Source organism: Ictidomys tridecemlineatus, chromosome 1 (assembly GCF_052094955.1).
Source record: "Ictidomys tridecemlineatus isolate mIctTri1 chromosome 1, mIctTri1.hap1, whole genome shotgun sequence".
NCBI lineage: Eukaryota > Metazoa > Chordata > Mammalia > Rodentia > Sciuridae > Ictidomys > Ictidomys tridecemlineatus.
This window is the reverse complement of record NC_135477.1, coordinates 154,416,342-154,422,341: the sequence shown is the minus strand read 5'-3', so window position 1 is coordinate 154,422,341 and position 6,000 is coordinate 154,416,342. Positions and strand designations below refer to the sequence as shown.

The window sequence follows — 6,000 nt, the reverse complement described above, 5'->3', positions numbered from 1 at the left end:
TTGGTTCCACATAACTCCAGTAGGTCCTCAGTGCAGTGAGGGAGGCAATGCATCCTTGATATTTTCACACAAGAAATCTCAGACACAAGACCTTTGCTATAGTCATAGAACAAACAAGCAACAAAACTAGAGTTCAAATCAAGTTCTTATCACTCCTAATCCAGTGCTATCTTCCTTAGAGAAGAGCTAGGAAAAGAAGACAGGACAAAAATGCATACAATAGCAAAACAGTGTTAGGCAATATTGTAACATAAAAATTTAATATGTTTTTAACAAGAGCATTGAATTGTCTTCTGTTATTTGTGCAGGTAAAAGGCTATGGGAAGTTTCAATACCACTTTGGGAGAGGGCTTCATTTTGGTGGGCTTTTCAGATTGGCCAAAACTGGAACTCCCCTTTTTACTTTCATTTCAGTATTCTATTCTGTGACTCTCTTTAGCAACATCACCATTATCACACTTTCACAAATGGACCCTTGGCTGCACACCCCCATTTACTTCTTCCTCTGCCACCTCTCCTTCCTGGACCTCTGCTATACCACCAGCACTGTGCCCCAGCTGCTGATCAATCTTTCTGGACTTGACAGGACCATCAGCTATGGAGGGTGTGTGGCCCAGTTCTTCATTGCCCTCGCTTTGGGTGGAACTGAGTGTGTGCTCCTGGTGGTGATGGCCTTTGACCGCTATACTGCCATGTGTCCTCCACTCCACTACACAACCATCATGCACCCGCTGCTCTGCCAGTCACTGGCTATCACCTCCTGGGTGGGAGGCCTCCTGAATGCTCTTATTCAGACAGGCCTTGTGGCATCCCTGCCACTCTGTGGCCATCACTCCCTGAACCACTTCTTTTGTGAGATGCCTGTGTTACTGAAGTTGGCTTGTGAGGATACAGGAGGAACAGAGGACAATCTCTTTGTGGCTGGAGCCATAACCTTGGTTGTTCCTGTGGCACTAATTCTAGGATCCTATGCACACATTGCTCAGGCAGTGCTGAAGATCAAGTCAATGACTGGGCGCAGAAAAGTTTTTGGGACATGTGGCTCCCATCTTCTGGTGGTTTGTCTGTTTTATGGCTCAGCCATGTACACATTTCTCCAGCCCATGGGCAGTTATTCTGAGAGTGAAGGAAAGTTGTTGCCCTTTTTTATACTGTCATTAGTCCCATGCTTAATCCTCTGATCTATACCCTAAAGAACAAGGATGTTAAGAGGGCTCTGTGGAATGTACTAGGGAGAGATAGCATTTCCAGGTAGGAGGGGTAATGAGGCCAAAGAACATTTTCTGTGATAACTTTTATTCCCTGAAACACTTTCTGTTATTTAGAGTTAGCTGGTCACGAGAAAACAGTGTTGGTGGGACTCAGGATTTTAGCTCCTTCCTTTGTAGGAAGTTGCAAGTGGGAATCTCATGAGTTGCTTTGTACCTTGTATCTACCATTGTTGTTCAGGAGGGAGTCACTGCTGATCTGTATCACAACATCCCACAAAAATAACCCTGAGAAATGGATGTGTTCTGGCCAGATGTAGAGATTAGAGTAAGGGAAGGATTCTACACATTTCTGAGAGTGAGGGGAAAATTAATTGTGAAAAATGCCTTTTCCAAAGTCAATAACTCCCAATGTGGAGTTATGTAGATGGCACTGACCTTAAATGTGGAGGACATGAGTTCACCACTTCATTTCTAATAAATGGCCCCTGGTCACTTCCTCAAATACCTTATTACCTATTCTAAGTTCTCCTACAATGATTAATCTTCTAGAACTCTAGTGGTTAGCCTATATATGAGTGTCATTTATCTGAATGAAGAAAAAGTCAAATTCATTAGGATAGCATTGAGTAAAAGAGGCATCCAAATCTAGTCAACTGAACCTAGTCTTAGTCCATGCAACTTGGAGTCATGGAGGAGATATTTTCATGCAAGAGAGAGGAGGATAAAAAAGAAATGAGCACCAATACCACCAGCAATGTGTTCCAGGCTATAAAATATGCAAATTATTCATTCTATACAACTGCACATCTGTGCCTATTAACTATCTTCTCTCTAGGTCAAAGAGATTTTTTGTCCAAACTTAAATGATAAAACAAATAGATTTATAGTAAATTCACATATGTGAGCACCATGTAATGGCACACAAATATTTCATTAGTAAAGTGAAAAATCAGATTAGAGATTAGAATACATTTGCATTGTATATAACAAACATCCTACCAATCTTTTAGAAAAAATAAAATAGTCCAATAGAATGTAAAAGTATATGAGCAGGTAATTCATGAAGAAAATGAGATGAATAATAAAAAAAGAATTCAGAAAATAAAAGCTAAGAATATTAAAAAAAATTTAACAATGATAGGAACAATAAACCATGTAAAAAGATGTTGAGTCCAACTCATAATGAATTAAATGCAAATTACAGTAATAATGAGATATAAGTTTATGCCCATAACATACATTTAAAAGTATCTTCCAATAAAGATAGCAATGAGGAGGAGAAAAGTTGGAAGGTCAGAGCTAGGCTGCAATCCCTGAGCCCTCCATAGCCCTGAGTGAAAGCAGGGAAAGAGCAAATGACCAGGGTGTGGTGATAGTGTAAATATTCTGAAACTCAATATTGAACAATTTGACACTTGGAGGGACTGGTGTTTCATAACTGGAGCAGAAAATAAGGACAACATTCCTTGATCCATAATCCTGACCAGGGTGGAGTTTTGGGAAAGGGAGAGGAAAAGCACATGTGCTTATTTCCTTAACAACAGCTGGAAAGAAAAGCAAGCTAACTTAAAATGTAACAGAAATAACAAAGACAGTGAAAGGGATCAAGTAGCTTAGAACAAACCGTGGACTGAAAGCCATGCCAGGCCTGGCAGCCATTTTATAGAATTCATAGCTAGCCAACCTCCCTAAAAGAAATTAAATCAACACAGCTCCACTCCACCTTCAGACAGCAACAAATAAAACTAAAGGGAATACCTCTGAAATGGGTTGACCCAGTAATCTGTCTAGAAGTAGAGGAATCACCTGTAGAGGAATCACTGCTGACTGAAAGATACTGAAACACCCTTTCCCTCACCATGGACAAGAGGAGTGCAGTGGAGCTGACCAAGAGCTAATTGCTCTCAGGGACTGCTAACTCTGACCCAGCACTCAACACAGCCTCTGTGGGAGTTCAGACAAAGATGGGCCAACTGACACCCCATCCAATCATGGGGATAAGTAAAACCCAGTGGGCTGTACTCACCAGAACTGAGGCTTCTGTAGTGCAGGGAGGCCAGAGACAGCTTGTACCTGCAGGCCTCATGGTTACAGAAGGGTTCAAGGTGTTTCAATAGCACCATATCAAGGGTATCCCAGAAGAAGGAAACAGCACAGCAATTCAAAACTGTTAAGAGTAAGAGACCAGGGGCAGGCTGTCCAACTGGCTCTTTTTCCCATTCATCAGAGGGGAACAGAGCTCACTCTTCATACTCACAGGCATTAAGAGCTCTCTTGGGCCAAGTGTCTCTCTATCCCAGTCAGAGGGTCAGTACCCCAGAAATCTAGATCAGCTTGTAATACTGTAATACTTTCCACTGTAATTTCTATCATTTCAGGTATGTCTATCTCTTGTTATACTGTGGACTTTCTTAGAATCAGAGATTATATTTTTTTGCATTTTTTCAGACAAATGGAAGGCACCAAATCAATGTTTTTATCATAGTAACACTAACTACCACTGAATGGATGTCTACCATACACATACATTTCCTATCCAATTTGTCATTAATCCATAAACAGTAGTACAGTTTAGGTAACATTGCATCATAATACTGGTGGAGAAACACTGAAGCTAAAGCATGTCAAAAAGTTTGTAGAGGTAAAGTTAGTAATAACAGACCTATTCTCTTACATTGCATTATAATTCCTTAACTGAAGGCACATAATTTTAAATATTGACTTTTTTTATCTCATAAAGTATGTAGAAAGATTATTTTCTCAATGTATAATTTTTAGTGAATAAGTGCATTTTAAATATATTGGAAATAAAAGCAGAACATATAAACAAGAAATATTAAAACATTAAATTTTGTAACAGAGAAATCAAGCTTCAAACTTTTTCACATCAAGGAAATAAGTATTTAGTTGCATCAATTATTCATATATCTGAGGATATATGAATATTATATGAGAAATCAAGGGGAAAATAAGATATTTCAGAAGTGTGGTGAATATCGTAGGCTTAAAGTGGAATGTGGAATGTTTATAATTACCACACTGGGACTCAGAGTTCTCCAAGGCCACCCTTGGTAAACAACTCTCTTCACCACTCTTAAGGAAGCCTTAGTAATCCCCCAGGGAAGATTGGGTGCTCTCAGTCCTACAGTCAGAAGATGGGTTAAAAATATACCAGCTCATTGCTGGTCTCAGACAATTAGGGTGAGCAACTGGGGTTTGTTATGGGGGATGTACCCACCTCCTAGGTCATGAGCCCCAGCAATCTTTCCTATCGAGGGAGGGAACCATATCTAGTCATTACTTATCAAAGACAGGAGTTCTAATCTGAGCACTCCCTACAACACATGAAATCAGAACCAAAGAAGATGGTATTTCCAGATATCACCAAAAATATCCAGTGTTTCTCATATCTGCTTGGAAACTGATAAAATTGAGAAAGATAAATGAAGCAGTTTTCTCTCCTGACCTTCAAGTGAGTAATGACCAAGTGGTCTACTCTGGCTCCACAGGGAAATCTAGAATATAAGAAATAGTCTCTTAAGCAATTATCACTGGTTTCCATTATACTAGGGCCCTAGTTTGAGGCAAAGAAATTTTAAATTCATACAAAACATTATATCAATGATAGTCTTTTCTTCTCTATTGTCTATCCATCCATCTGCCTATTATTCATGCAACATGTCAAAAAAGTTATCTACATCTCTTTATTTTCAACTGAGTGCACTTAGAAAAATAAGCTCTTTTTTAATGGGTACTGTGAGGGCTGACTTAAAATCCTTTTGCAGTCCCATCTGTAACTCAAATCCTATGATGCCAAGGCTTTCATTTCCAAAGTAAATTGAGGACATCAGAGGCATGGGCAGAGTTGCTGAAGTAAATCAAGGAGGGCTTTTTGAAGGACAAGATGATGGGATGAAATTCATCCTAGATGGAAACAATGTTCTGGGCAGGAAGTCAGAGTTCAAACAAGAAACTTGCTAATTCAGTCTTTGAATATCAACTAAGCTCTCAGGATGCAAACCTTGTTTTTTAATTTTTTCAACTTACACTAGAAAATATTGGTGTATTATCTTTGGGAATTTGATAAAAGAATCTTGAAGATCACCCTAAATATTTGTGACATAATGTGGGATACTGTGTGATTTCCAACATGAAATGGTAAGGGTCCAGACAGAGAATTATGGGGGCTATAGAAGAGCAGATGTTGATGGAGGAAGGTAGAAGGTGTTACTGAACTAGATTTTTGATAGTGAAATTAATCTCTCAAACAGTAAAGAAAGAGCAGGTATACTAAGAGAAATTAGATTCAAATTTTAAAATACATGACTGAACTATGAAGATCATTGAGAAAAAATTTGTGGAATCTTCTCTTTTGCTTAGATAAATTGAATATTATGACTTGAATGTGGTTTCCTTATAGTCTGACAATATCATTAAGTTGATGGAATGGCATGAAGGATGTAACAGTACATGCTCTTAGAAATATATTCAAGCATGATTTCCGGTCAATAAGCTTATTACCTATAGAGGCCATGCATAGACACACAGATGTGCACACATTTAACCACAAACACATAGAGATGCACATACATAATCATTGATTTTGGTATTGTAGGAAACCAAATCTGCAAAAATGCATTGTGTGTGCATAGGTGATTATGGTAGAAATTAATTTTTTAACTTTCTGTAGTAAATATGTATGAGATATATAAGAAGTTTGGCGTTTAGTTCAGTGAGTAGAGCATTTGCCTACATGCATAAAACCCTGGTTAAATCCCTAACACAGCTT

General features: G+C 38.6%; 1 pseudogene; it reads left to right on the top strand.

Moving 5' to 3' along the window:
• The first annotated feature begins 318 nt into the window (after nt 1-318).
• LOC101976687 (olfactory receptor 2Y1B-like) lies at nt 319-1,255 on the top strand (annotated as a pseudogene).
• Nucleotides 1,256-6,000: the final 4,745 nt, after the last annotated feature.